Source organism: Salmo trutta, chromosome 4 (genome assembly GCF_901001165.1).
Source record: "Salmo trutta chromosome 4, fSalTru1.1, whole genome shotgun sequence".
NCBI lineage: Eukaryota > Metazoa > Chordata > Actinopteri > Salmoniformes > Salmonidae > Salmo > Salmo trutta.
In genome coordinates this window covers 68,710,650-68,725,914 of record NC_042960.1, presented here as the reverse complement: position 1 = coordinate 68,725,914, position 15,265 = coordinate 68,710,650, and the positions used below count along the sequence as shown (strand labels likewise).

Here is a 15,265-nt window from a genome sequence, read left to right as displayed (position 1 = left end):
TGTGTGTTCACTGTACCAGGGCTGCTGAAGAGCCTGCTCACATGTGTAGCGTATCCTTGGTCCTTCTCTATCAGGTGGACGAGAAAGTCTTTATCTAAAAAAACACCACAGAGACAACCATTTCTGTCTCTCTCATCTGAGAATGGAGGAGTACCCTACCTGAGTCCAAGATGTGGTTGAGAAAGGGGGTGGAGAGAGAGGAACATGGGAAATGTCTACCCGAGTCCACGATGTTGTTGAGAAACGGGGTGGAGAGAGAGGAACATGGGAAATGTCTACCCGAGTCCACTATGTTGTTGAGAAACGGGGTGGAGAGAGAGGAACATGGGAAACGTCAAAATAATGATAGAGGAATACTTCCAGTTAAACAAGATGTAAAAGACTGAAGACTGGACCTACTGAAACCAGGAGTAGTGATGGGGAAATCTATACAGTTACATATGGGGAGATTATTGTTGAATATATATGATATCATTTAGACAATATCTCTATATTATTGTTGAATATATATAATTTCCTGTCATTTAGACAATATCTCTATATTATTATTGTCACGGTCATCGTAGGGTAAAGTGGACCAAGACGCAGCTGGGAAATGTGCACTCATCTTTTATTGAATGGACAAAGAAGGGAAACCAAAACAAACACGTACACAACAAAAACACAACGACTAATACAGGCCGGTAAGGCAACAAAGCTATACCCAGCACATAATCTCCCACAAAATACCCACAAACACATACCTATTTATAGGACCCTCAATCAGAGGCAACAAGAAAACACTTGCCTCCAATTGAGAGTCCACCCCCAATTACCTAAACATAGAAATACAAATGACTAGACATAGAAATACATAAACATAGAACATTGCCCAAAACCCAGAATAATAAATCAAACACCCCACTAAACACACAACCACCCCAAACCACATAAAACAAATACCCCCTGCCACGTCCTGACCAAACCCCAATAACAAATAACCCCTATTACTGGTCAGGACGTGACATTACCCCCCCCCCCCCCCCCCCAAGGTGCAGACCCCGTATGCACCTCAACAAAAAAATTAAAAATAAACCCCTAACTAAAGGGAGGGAAGGGAGGGTGGCTGCCGTCAACGACGGCTCCTGTGCTACATCCCCCCCCCCAAACCTCCTACAGTGGAGGTGGTTTAGGCTCGGGCCTAAGACCACCCCCTGACCAGTCCACTCCTCCCAAATACCTCGGCCTGACTCGTGTCACTGTTGAACCTGGACTGTACTCTCGGAGCTCCGGACTGTAAAGCGATTCTAGGAGCTCTGGACTGTAGGACGACTCTAGGAGCTCTGGACTGTAGGCCGTCTCACTCGGTGCCGGACTGTAGGCCGTCTCACTCGGTTCCGGACTAGACACTGTTGCCGGACACTCTGGACGAGGTACTGTTGCCGGACACTCTGGACGAGGTACTGTTGCCGGACACTCTGGACGAGGTACTGTTGCCGGACACTCTGGACGAGGTACTGTTGCCGGACACTCTGGACTGGGACTGGGGCTGACGCACCTCAAGCCTGATGCGTGGTGCTGGTACTGGATGTGCCAGTTGGGGACACGCACCTCATGGCTAGTGCGGGAAGCAGGAACAGGCTGAGTTGGACTGGGCTGACGCACCTCAAGCCTGGTGCGTGGTGCTGGCTTGGGATGTGCCAGACTGGAGACACGCACCTCACGGCTAGTGCGAGGAGTGGGAACAGGATATACTGGACCGTAGAGGTGCACTGGCGGTCTCGAGCGCAGGACTGGCACCGCCCGTACTGGCTGGATGCCCACTTCTCCCTGGCAAATGCGGGGCGCTGGCACCTCGCACACCGGCCTGTGAATGCTTGGCCCCCAACGCCATGCATATCACCTCATAGCACGGGACCTGACTAATGACAGGCTGCCTTCCTATAAACACCGGGAGTTGGCTTGGGCTTAATCCTGGCCCCGCCAAACTACCCATGTGCCTCCCCAAAAAATAATTATTGGGGTGCCTCTCAGGTTCCCGTAGCTCCCATAACTTGTCCTCCCAATATTGCCGTTCCTTCAGCCAAGTCCAACCTTCAGGCCGGTGCTCCAATCCCCGCTGCTTGGTCATCCTGTGGTGGGTAGTTCTGTCACGGCTGTCGTAGAGATTAGACCAAGGCGCAGCGGGTTGCGTGCTCATCATTATTTTATTTATAACGTGAACACGAAAAAACAATAAACAAAGAACGACAGACCGACAGTTTCACAGGCTATATTAACAGCAGTGCAAAATACAACTACCCACAAACAGACAGGTGAAAACAAGCTCCCTAAGTATGACTCTTAATCAGAAACAACGATGTACAGCTGTTCCTGATTGAGAGCCACACCCGGCCAACAAAGAAATACACAACATAGAAAACCTAGAATACCAAAACAAAAACATACACCAAAAACCCCGGAACACATAAATACAACACCCTCTACATACACATAACCCCCGAACCACATAAAACAAATACCCCCTGCCACGTCCTGACCAACTACAATAACAAATAACCCCTATTACTGGTCAGGACGTGACAATTATTGTGTTAGTTGGCTGTAATTGCACCAAAACTCGGGTGGAGACAGAGTGCAGACAGTGATAACCACCAGTTTCATTACTCTTTTCTGCTGATATTTAGGTGCTGCTGCTCCAGCTACTTTCTGTTCTCTGGCATGTGTCGTGGAAATTCTAATCAAGTGAGAGAGACATGGATAATTCTTCAAACACTCAATGTTTATTTGATATCGACTAATTATAGCAGTAATGAAGCTGGTCGACAAACCACCTGTAAGTGATTAGTTGAGAGCTCAATGATTCTGAGTTGGGGCTTGCCTTACTGAGTTGTTCTGAGTTGGGGCTTGCCTTACTGAGTTGTTCTGAGTTGGGGCTTGCCTTACTGAGTTGTTCTGAGTTGGGGCTTGCCTTACTGAGTTGTTCTGAGTTGAGGCTTGCCTTACATAGCCCAACCTTGTTACATTTCCTTAACCAGCTCAGCTATAGACTACACCAGCATGACTAGTATCTATGTGGACCCTACTACAGTTTAACCAGCTCAGCTATAGACTACACCAGCATGACTAGTATCTATGTGGACCCTACTACAGTTTAACCAGCTCAGCTATAGACTACACCAGCATGACTAGTATCTATGTGGACCCTACTACAGTTTAACCAGCTCAGTTATAGACTACACCAGCATGACTAGTATCTATGTGGACCCTACTACAGTTTAACCAGCTCAGCTATAGACTACACCAGCATGACTAGTATCTATGTGGACCCTACTACAGTTTAACCAGCTCAGCTATAGACTACGCCAGCATGACTAGTATCTATGTGGACCCTACTACAGTTTAACCAACTCAGCTATAGACTACACCAGCATGACTAGTATCTATGTGGACCCTACTACAGTTTAACCAGCTCAGCTATAGACTACACCAGCATGATTAGTATCTATGTGGACCCTACTACAGTTTAACCAGCTCAGCTATAGACTACACCAGCATGACTAGTATCTATGTGGACCCTACTACAGTTTAACCAGCTCAGCTATAGACTACACCAGCATGACTAGTATCTATGTGGACCCTACTACAGTTTAACCAGCTCAGCTATAGACTACACCAGCATGACTAGTATCTATGTGGACCCTACTACTGTTTAACCAGCTCAGCTATAGACTACACCAGCATGACTAGTATCTATGTGGACCCTACTACAGTTTAACCAGCTCAGCAGTACCATAGATATTAAACCCAGGATAGAGGGGCTGAGTGAATGTGGTCTGTACTCTGTGGAGGAGGGTCATTGTGTCAGAGACACTGTAGAAGGACAGAGTACCTGCCTTGTGATCCAGGTACAATCCTACTCTGGAGGACTGAGGGCCTGGTACTTTAGTCTTAACATTATTGTGTCTGAACCAATAACAACCATTATAGCATTGTAAACTACAGGACTTGTTATTGAATCCAAATCTATTATCTGTCTCTGTTCTGCTGATGTGTTTATATGAGACTGCTGTATCAACATCATCAGTCCACTCCATCTCCCAGTAACAGCGTCCAGACAGACCCTCTCTACACAGAACCTGGCACTGGTTGGTGAATCTGTCTGGATGGTCAGTATATGGTTGGACTTGGCATGTAGTGGTCACCTTTCTGTTCCCTTCAGACAGAGAGAGGTGTGTGTTTGCTGTGTTTGGGTCCAGTGTGAGCTGACAGGAATCTGGGAGAAGAGCAGAGCAGAGACCAATGAGGGGAGTCAGAACAATAAGTTAAGTCAGATACTGTATCTACCCTGTCTTTGATTAGAGCACAGCAGAGATCAAATATGAGAAATATGAGGAGTCAGATAGATACCCGTCTTTGATTAGATCTACTATTGCTATATATTTCTAGAGGGATTGTTAGGAGTGTCAGTAAAAAGAGACTGTTTGTTACTTCACAGTAAAGAGACTCACATTGAAACAACTGTTCTCTGGTCTTGGGCTCTGGAGGCAGTACAACATCCATTATATTAACTACAGACACACAAACACATTGACAGAGAGAGGGAATGTTATCATCATACCATATTCCACATGTATATGACTAGTAGGGAACTTTCAATGGTCTAAAGTTGATGTTCTTATTGTTTTCAACACACCTGTAGTGGAGATCTTGGTCCATTCTCCTTTAAGGACGTCTTCTAGTTTCTCTCTCAGTTCAGACACAGTCTTACTCACATCTCCAAAGTACTGAAGAGGACGGACAATGATGCTGGGTAAGTCTGAAGATACACTGATACTGGAGAGAGACTGATAACTCTGGAGAGAGAGACAGAGAGAGAGAGAGAGAGAGAGAGGGAGAGGGAGGAGGGACAGAGAGACAGAGAGAGAGGGAGAGACACGGAGAGAGAGAGAGACAGAGAGAGACAGACACAGACAAAGAGGGAAAGGGAGAGACAGAGAGAGTTGGAGAGAGACTCAGACAAAGAGAGACAGAGACACACAGAGACAGAGAGAGAGGGAGAGACAGAGGGAGAGAGACACAGACAGACAGAGAGTGGAGGGACAGCGAGAGAGAGAGGAGGGACAGCGAGAGAGAGAGGAGGGACAGAGAGAGAGAGAGGAGGGACAGAGAGAGAGAGGGGGACAGAGAGAGAGAGAGGGACAGAGAGAGAGGGACAGAGAGAAAGAGAGAGGGACAGAGAGAGAGGGAGAGACAGAGAGAGAGAGAGGGACAGAGAGAGAGAGGAGGGACAGAGAGAGAGAGGGACAGGGAGAGAGACAGAGAGAGAGAGGATGGACAGAGAGAGAGGGAGAGGTACAGAGAGACAGACAGTTCAACATAATGATTGAGATGAATAGTTTCACATGAAGTTAATTTCATATCACATGTAACAAGTTAGTTCAGTTACCTAGAGGAAATGGATGTGATCCTCTGTGTGTGAGAGCTGCTCCAGCTCAGTGCTTCTCTTCCTCAGCTCAGCTATCTCCTGCTTCAGTTGCTCCAGGAGTCCTTCAGCTTGACTCACTTGAGCCTTCTCTTGGGCTCTGATCAGCTCCTTCACCTCAGAGCTCCTTCTCTCAATGGAGCGGATCAGCTCAGTAAAGATCTGATCACTGTCCTCCACTGCTGCCTGTGCAGAGCTCTGTTAAGAGAGAGAGAGAGAGAGAGAGAGAGAGAGAGAGAGAGAGAGAGAGAGAGAGACAGAGACAGAGAGACACAGAGAGAGAGAGAGAGACACAGAGAGAGAGAGACAGACTCAGAGAGAGAGAGAGAGAGAGCACTCCCCACTCCTAAAAAACACATTACGTGCCACCACAACTTCCACACAATCACATTATACAGTACACCATCCAGCACCATGCTTTCCACCTGGCTACCCCACCCCGGTCAACAGCCCTCCACCCCCACAGACACATTGTTCTACGGCTGGCCATGCTTTCCACCTGGCCACCCCACCCCGGTCAACAGCCCTCCACCCCCACAGACACATTGTTCTACGGCTGGCCATGCTTTCCACTGGCTACCCCAACCCCGGTCAACAGCACTGTACCCCCCACAGCAACTCACCCAAGCCTCCCCCATTTCTCCTTCACCCAAATCCAGATAGCTGATGTACTGAAAGAGCTGCAAAACCTGGATCCCTACAAATCAGCTGGGCTAAACAATCTGGACCCTCTCTTTCTAAACATATCACCGCCATTGTTGCAAGCCCTATTACTAGTCTGTTCAACCTCTCTTTCGTATCGTCTGAGATCTCTGAAGATTGGAAAGCTGCCGCGGTCATCCCCCTCTTCAAAGGGGGAGACACTCTAGACCCAAACTTCTACAGACCTATATCTATCCTACCCTGCCTTTCTAAGGTCTTCAAAAGCCAAGTCAACAAACAGATTACCGACCATTTCCAATCCCACCGTACCTTCTCTGCTATGCGATCTGGTTTCAGAGCTGGTCATGGGTGCACCTCAGCCATGCTCAAGGTCCTAAACGATATCATAACCGCCATCGATAAGAGACATTACTGTGCAGCCGTATTCATAGACCTGGCCAAGGCTTTCGACTCTGTCAATCACCACATCCTTATTGGCAGACTCAACAGCCTTGGTTTCTCTAATGACTGCCTCGCCTGGTTTACCAACTACTTGTCAGATAGAGTTCAGTGTGTCAAATCGGGGGGCCAGTTGTCCGGACCTCTGGTAGTCTCTATGGGGGTACCACAGGGATGAAATCTCGGGCCGACTCTTTTCTCTGTATACATCAATGATGTTGCTCTTGCTGCTGGTGATTCTCTGATCCACCTCTACGCAGACGACACCATTCTGTATACTTCTGGCCCCTCTTTGGACACTGTGTTAACTAACCTCCAGACGAGATTCAATGCCATACAACTCTCCTTCCTTGGCCTCCAACTGCTCTTAAACGCTAGTAAAACTAAATGCATGCTTTTCGAGCCGATCGCTGCCCGCACCTGCCCGTCCGTCCAGCATCACCACTCTGGACGGTTCTGACCTAGAATATGTGGACAACTACAAATACCTAGGTGTCTGGTTAGACTGTAAACTCTCCTTCCAGACTCACATTAAGCAACTCCAATCCAAAGTTAAATCTAGAATCGGCTTCCAATTTCTCAACAAAGCCTCCTTCAAACATACCCTCGTAAACTGACTATCCTACCGATCCTTGACTTCGGCGATGTAATTTACAAAGTAGCCCGCATCACTCTACTCAGCAAACTGGACGTGGTCTATCACAGTGCCATCTGTTTTATCACCAAAGCCCCATGTACTATCCACCACTGCGACCTGTATGCTCTCGTTGGCTGGTCCTCACTACATATCTGTCGCCAACCCACTGGCTCCAGGTCATCTATAGGTCTTTGCTAGGTAAACCCTGCATTATCTCCGCTCACTGATCACTATAGCAACACCCACCCATAGCACGCACTCCAGCAGGTGTATTGCACTGAACATCCCCAAAGCCAACACCCCCTTTGGCCGCCTTTCCTTCCAGTTCTCTGCTGCCAATGACTGGAACCAATTGCAAAAATCTCCCTCTCTAATTTTAAGCATCAGCTGTCTGAGCAGCTTACTGATCACTGTACCTGTAAATAGCACACCAGACTACCTCATCCCCATATTATTACTTACCCTCTTGCTCTTTTGCACCCCAGTATCTCTACCTGCACATTCATCATCTGCACATCTATGAGTCCAGTATAATTGTAATTATTTTGGCCACTATTTATTGCCTACCTCCCTAATCTTCTACATTTGCACATACTGTACACAGATTTTTCTATTGTGTTATTGACTGTAGGTTTGTTTATGTGTAACTCTGTGTTGTTTTTGTCGCACTGCTTTGCTTTATCTTGGCCAGGTCGCAGTTGTAAATGAGAACTTGTTCTCAACTGGCCTACCTGGTTAAATAAAGGTGAAATGAAAATAAATACAAAAAATAAAAGGCTTCTCCTCAGGCTGCTTATGTCAGTTTCATTGTTTGTTATGCTGTGAATTGTTATTTTATTGTTGTAAGTGATTAAATGAACTGGAAAATTTTATATTTTGATGATGATGAAAGATAAATCGTGAACAAAATTACCTGAGGAAATATATTTTCCATGGTCCTCTTGACTAGAGTTTAAAGGTCCCGCCATAGCTCTATTCTCATTGGTCACTTCTTAGTTACCTCTTAGTTGCACTGGCATCTCGGATTGGTTAGTTGCAGATGGTGATATGATTGGTTGTCGCAACCAGAAATTTCCTCGACCCACCCTAGTCAGGGGGGACGGGGTTCAATACCTGCAATAGTTCATATTTTTTTCCTCTCCTAAAAGCAAAACAGGACTAATACGAGATATATAGCTAACTGTAATGAGTGACCATTTTAGAAAATCATGTAGTCTTTGGTTGCATGCTATTTTATGTCAATCATATTGCTGCTTGTAGCCTATAACTGATGCTTCGTGGTCTTATGCTGCCATCTATTGGAAATATTTACCAATTAAAAGTTATTAATTCACGTAAGACATTGGTGAGGCAGCTGAGAAATAAAGTGTATTTTTCTTATTAATTCCTGAGATCAGTCTCAAACCTGCCCCACAACAATTGCTGATTACTAGGTCACCCAGTTCTGCCTTGCAATAATAACTATAATAAAATAACAAAAAAAAGGCAAATGCTTACATAGCATTTATTGTAATAAAATATATATTTAGTATTATAATGGTATTTACTAACATAATATTATTACTAAAATAGTTGTAGGTTACCCTACCCTAGAATTAGGGTTCAGGCTAAAATAGGTTATACGTAGGGTTAGAGTTTCTGTACAGCACTTTGTGACATCTGCTGATGTAAAAAGGGCTTCATAAATACATTTGATTGATTGTTAGGTTCAGGGTATTTAAAGAGAAAAGCTGTATGGGTTATAGCTCTCTTGCTCCTCCTTGTGGTCTTCTGTGGGTACTACATACCTCATTCACCACACTTGATAGGCTCATAATCTGAGGTAGAAACTGTGTCAGAGCTACAAATCAATGAGCTCCACCTATCCATTTGGTTTACAACTCAGTGAACCTGCGCAGCATTCTCTCTTTTTGATGCCTACGAACCAACAGATTTCAACGATTATCATATTACCTAGCAACCATTTAGGAACAATACATTGTAATAAAAACATTGAAATAAGGTTATTTCTTAGTTTAAAACATGTCTACTGGCTGTTTAAATTGGCCACATCTTGAAAAAGAGGCCAGAAACATGCGTTTTGTTTAGGTTTTAAATGTTTTTCTGACAAAAAATATGGTGACCAGACCATGACCAGAAAATGTTTAATATTATGGTTATGCGCCAACCATCTAGTTCAACCAGATTGGATGCATTCATTTACTATAAAATGTTTCCTTTGCAGCATTGTGTTGCAGAAGCAGTTGCAGTGCAGTTGGTGTCGTAGTAGGATTTATCGAACGTCTGTAAGGCAATAAATAGGCCATGGTGGCGAAGTAATTACAATATAGCAATTAAACACTGAAGTGGTAGACGTGCAAGTAGAAATACTGGGGTGCAAATGAGCAAGATATATAAATAAATAAATACAGTATGGGGATGAGGTAGTTGGTTGGGCTGTTTACAGATGGGCAATGTACAGGTGCAGTGATCTGCTCTGACAGCTGGTGCTTAAAGCTAGTGAGGGAGATATGAGTCTCTAGCTTCAGTGATTTTTGTAGTTCGTTCCAGTCATTGGCAGCAGAGAACTGGAAGGAAAGGCACCCAAAGGAGGATTTGCCTTTGGGGGTGACCAAAAGCAGTTGGCTGAGATAAGGCAGGGCTTTACCTAGCAGAGACTTGTAGATGACCTGGAGCCAGTGGGTTTGGCGACGAATATGAAGAGAGGGCCAACCAATGAGAGCGTACAGGTCGCAATGGTGGGTAGTAGATGTTGATGTAAATGCACCAATACATATCCTTAAAGCTATATACTGGATTCTGTCCAGCTTCTGAAGACAAGTCTTTGCTGCTGTTCATTAACTATACACCCGTAATCAATTGTCGTCCTGATCAGAGCTCTATAAATATCCATCAACAATTGTCTGTTAGCATCCCATTCATAACCAGAGACCCACACAACCAACTACCACGAAAGTGATGTAATGAGAGAGAGAGAGACATCGTTACAACACTGTACATAGACATAATATAACGTCTCTTCTTCGGAGATTAATGGCGGTTGGCATCCAATATGTTGCATTACCGCCACCAACTGGACTATTTATTTTTAACCTTTATTTAACTAGGCAAGTCAGTTAAGAACAGATTCTTATTTTCAATGACAGCCTAGGAACAGTGGGTTAACTGCCTTGTTCAGGGGCAGAACGACAGATTTGTACCTTGTCAGCTCAGGCATTCGCTCTTGCCACCTTTTGGTTACTAGTACAACACTCTAACCACTAACCACTATAATATAACCTGCCTCTCTCGCACCGGACACTTCCGATCCCCAGCAACATGAACACCCCTACAGTTGACACACACCACTTTATCCACCAAAACTACAAAATCCTCTATCCCATGACCTCCTGCACCCTTCCCACATCTTGGAATCTCCCTCCTACAAACTGCTGCAACATGACCATAAACGTTGCACCTGAAACAGCTCAGTGGATTCAACACAAAGACTCTAACAGGATAACTGATATATCCCAACATGACTTTGTCGGGTAAAGACTCAAAAGGACTGACAGTGACTCCTCTGTTTCACCACGCTCACCACCGGGTCTGCGTCGCACCAAACGGCGGGCATCACAAACACCAAGAGCCTTCAACTTCAATTGCTCCACCTCCACATTTAACGTTACCCCAGAAATCACTCCTTTCAATGGTGCCCTGTTCCTAAGAGCAAAACAAGAAACAGATCTTGACATAAGTTGCGTGACACGGAGCGACCACTCTCTCTGGTCAGAAGAAACACAAAAAAATATCACAAGTCCACTACAGGTTACCTTCACTGATTCAACTGCACCCAACTCCTTTCCCACCCACCCTGAAACCACAAATGGATCTGCCAAAAGGTATGGATCCACTTTCTCCAAAAATGTAACTCTACTGCACCAAATTCTTCTTTATCATGTCCATTGATGCCAGGCTCTGGTTCTGAGCTCTTCTCCACACCTTCTACTTCACTTAACTCTCCATCATTCATTTCCATTTCACCTCCAGAACTCAGTCTGGAACACGGCTCACTCTGTTTACACTTTAATTATAACATTTGAAATGTCTCTATTCCTTTGAAACTTTTGTCAGTGTAATGTTTATTGTTCATTTCTGATTGTTTGTTTCACTTTTGTATATTATCTACCTCACTTGCTTTGGCAATGTTAACATATGTTTCCCATGCCAATAAAGCCATTTGAATTGAATTGAATTGAGAGAGGTATTTATAGGGGACATGAGTCAGTCATGATTATGTGATGAGGTAGCCCCGCCTGCAACTTCAAAGTCAGCCCTCGGACCAATAGGGAATGTTCTCTTGGTGTAATGGTCAAGATGTTGGTTTCTCCCACAATAGACCTGGGTTCATATCCCGTCAGTTACATAAAGCAGTCTGATAGGGGTCCAGACATAGTGGGATTGGAGAAGGTTCCCTCTATTTCTCTCTCTCTCTGACTGGAGGTGACAGGTAAAATGGTGTGTCTCCTCTGGTCAACAATACTCACCTTGAGAGACTCCACAGCCTGTTGGAGCTCCTTCAGCTCCTTCTCTCTCTCCTGGAATCTCTGCTGGACCTTCTGCTGACTTATCCCCAGCTGCCTCTGTGGAAAATCACTCTTCAATGAGCTATCAAGCTTTATTAGTCCAGTAGATCAATTGTATAGTCATGTGACCTAGGGCCCATAGAAGATAGGGATAAACATTTTGAGGAAGTGTCTGTGTGAAATTATATTATTATGTTGTTATGTGAATGATTATAGTTTTAGCAGCACCCAAATTAGGGACCTTATTGGGTGTTTGATAACGAATGATAATGGTGTTAGACTTTAAAAAATGGTGATACATTTGGAGAATCTGGGTTAACATATCTATATACTCAAGGTTTGTGTTCATATATGTTCTAATGTGGATCAATTTAATTTGAATAATCTCATATTCAAACAGTCTTAGTTCCTACTGTATCTTTAATTCTTTGTTTATCAGACAGTCACCAACAAGTTGTTCTGGTCTTACCTGTTTCTCAGTCCTCTCTGCTGCAGCTGACACTGTATCATGGCCTTTATGTTCATCCATTGTACACAGATAACAGATACACTGCTGATCGGTACGACAGTAAACCTCCAGCAGTTTGTCATGATGAGAGCAGATCTTCTCCTGTAGTTGTGCGGTGGCTTTGACCAGCTTGTGCTTCTTCAAAGCAGGAGATTCATAGTGAGATTGGAGATGAGTCTCACAGTAAGAGGCCAGACACACCAGACAGGACATGAGGGCTTTCTGCTTTCTGGTCCCAGTGCAGGAATCACATGCCACATCTCCAGGTCCAGCATAGCACAGAGCAGGAGGGGGAGCAGCCTGGAGTCCTGTCTTCTTCAGTTTCTCCACCACCTCAGCCAGCACAGTGCTCCTGTTCAGAACAGGTCTTGGAGTGAAGGTCTGTCTGCACTGAGGACAGCTATAGACCCCTTTCAGAACATCCTGATCCCAGCAGTCCTCAATACAGCTCCTACAGTGACTGTGTCCACAGGGGATGGTGACTGGCTCCTTCAGTAGATCCAGACAGACAGAACAACAGAACTGGTCCTGGTCCAGAAGAACTCCCTGCTGAGCCATTTGGACTGTTGTTCACTCTCACACAGACAGACGACACAGAGACTCAGATCAGTTTCCTTTTCTTAGAAAATAGTTTTGGGGTGTGGGATGGACTTCCTGCTTCTGCCAGAGATGTGGGGTTAGAGGGAGGGAGGGAGGGAGGGAGGGGAGGGAGGGAGGGAGGGAGGGAGGGAGGGAGAGAACTGCATGCAACATCGAGAAGGAGACAAAGTTATTAGTTCCTAGGTTAGGGCCTTTAATAAGGAATAAATCTAACACACGTGAGTTGTTGAAATATATAAAGGGTAACAGTTTCTATGAACTGCATATTATAGTTATTTTAATGACCTTTACAATGCCTTAATACACTTATGTGTTATAACACTGGTTATAAGTGTCTATAATTATTCATAAGTGGTTGTAATGAGGGGGGGGTTGCTTGATATTGGGGCGGCAGGTAGCTTAGTGTTTAGAGCGTTGGGCCAGTAACCGAAAGGTTGCTATATTGAATCCCCGAGCTGACAAGGTATAAATCTGTCATTCTGCCCCTGAACAAGGCAGAACGAGGCCATCATTGTAAATAAGAATTTGTACTTAACTGACTTAGTTAAATAAAGTTTAAATAAAAATGTAATAAAAATATTGATACAATGTACTGTAGTTGAAATGAATACTGTATGTATTGACTGATCAGAACCAAGAGTGTGGCCTGCAGGTAAACAAGACACCACTGAATCCTCTGGTCTTCTAGAACCAAGAGGGTGGCCTGCAGGTAAACAAGACACCACTGAATCCTCTGGTCTTCTAGAACCAAGAGGGTGGCCGGCAGGTAAACAAGACACCACTGAATCCTCTGGTCTTCTAGAACCAAGAGGGTGGCCTGCAGGTAAACAAGACACCACTGAATCCTCTGGTCTTCTAGAACCAAGAGGGTGGCCTGCAGGTAAACAAGACACCACTGAATCCTCTGGTCTTCTAGAACCAAGAGGGTGGCCTGCAGGTAAACAAGACACCACTGAATCCTCTGGTCTTCTAGAACCAAGAGGGTGGCCTGCAGGTAAACAAGACACCACTGAATCCTCTGGTATTCTAGAATCAAGAGGGTGGCCTGCAGGTAAACAAGACACCACTGAATCCTTTGCAGCTTCTAATTGGGCCAGGAGTTTTACAGGCTACGTCTCCTGGCAGGAAATACTTTGTCTCTAGTTATATTAATGTTCACAGTGAGTCCATGTAACTTATTATGTGACTTGTTAAGTACATTTTAACTGGACTACAGTGCATTCTAGAAGTATTCAGCTACTTTGACTTTTTCCACATGTTACGTTACAGCCTTATTCTAAAATGGATTCAATTGTTTTTTTACCTCATCAATCTACACACAAACCCCATAATGACAAAGCAAAAACAGGTTTTTAGAAATGTTGGCAAAAATAAAAAATGTAAAAATACTGAACATTTACATAAGTATTCAGACTCTTTACTCAGCACTTTGTTGAATCACCTTTGGCAGCGATTACAGCCTCGAGTCTTCCTGGATATGATGCTACAAGCTCGGCACACCTGTATTTGGGAGTTTCTCCCATTCCTCTCTGCAGATCCTCTCAAGCTCTGACATGCACTGTCAACCTTATATATATTTATTTATTTCACCTTTATTTAACCAGGTAGGCTAGTTGATTTTTATTTTATTTAATTTCACCTTTATTTAACCAGGTAGGCTAGTTGAGAACAAGTTCTCATTTACAACTGCGACCTGGCCAAGATAAAGAAAAGCAGACCCTCCGTTTCAGTTGATTTTCTTCAGTTTGGTGCCTAGTGAATATGACTCAGGTCTCCGTGGAAACATCAATGTAAATTATCCTTTGATTTTTACTCCTCACTTTCCCTTTCAGGTCCATAGGGTTTTACTGCCCCCTGCTGGAGACTGGAGCACACTGCAGTCCCTGGCTTTCTTTGTGCAGCTGGAGGATGAGGCCCTCATCACCTGTTGTGTAGGATCCAACAAATATCCAACGCTTCAATGACTCTTATAAGAGCATTCTGTCTATCATTAATTATTTTGTGTTATGCAATTATGTTAGTGATAAAGAAAGTCAGTAATGAGAGAATAAATAAGTCCAGTACAACCATTACCTCTCTCCTCTTTCACATCCCTCTATCATCTCTCCATGGGGGAGTACAACCATTACCTCTCTCCTCTTTCACATCCCTCTATCATCTCTCCATGGGGGAGTACAACCATTACCTCTCTCCTCTTTCACATCCCTCTATCATCTCTCCATGGGGGAGTACAACCATTACCTCTCTCCTCTTTCACATCCCTCTATCATCTCTCCATGGGGGAGTACAACCATTACCTCTCTCCTCTTTCACATCCCTCTATCATCTCTCCATGGGGGAGTACAACCATTACCTCTCTCCTCTTTCACATCCCTCTATCATCTCTCCAT

General features: G+C 44.5%; 2 pseudogenes; one reads left to right on the top strand and one right to left on the bottom strand.

Moving 5' to 3' along the window:
* Positions 1-15,265, top strand: part of LOC115191446 (E3 ubiquitin/ISG15 ligase TRIM25-like) — a 52,590-nt pseudogene that overhangs the window by 21,313 nt on the left and 16,012 nt on the right.
* LOC115191430 (E3 ubiquitin/ISG15 ligase TRIM25-like) lies at positions 3,747-12,958 on the bottom strand (annotated as a pseudogene).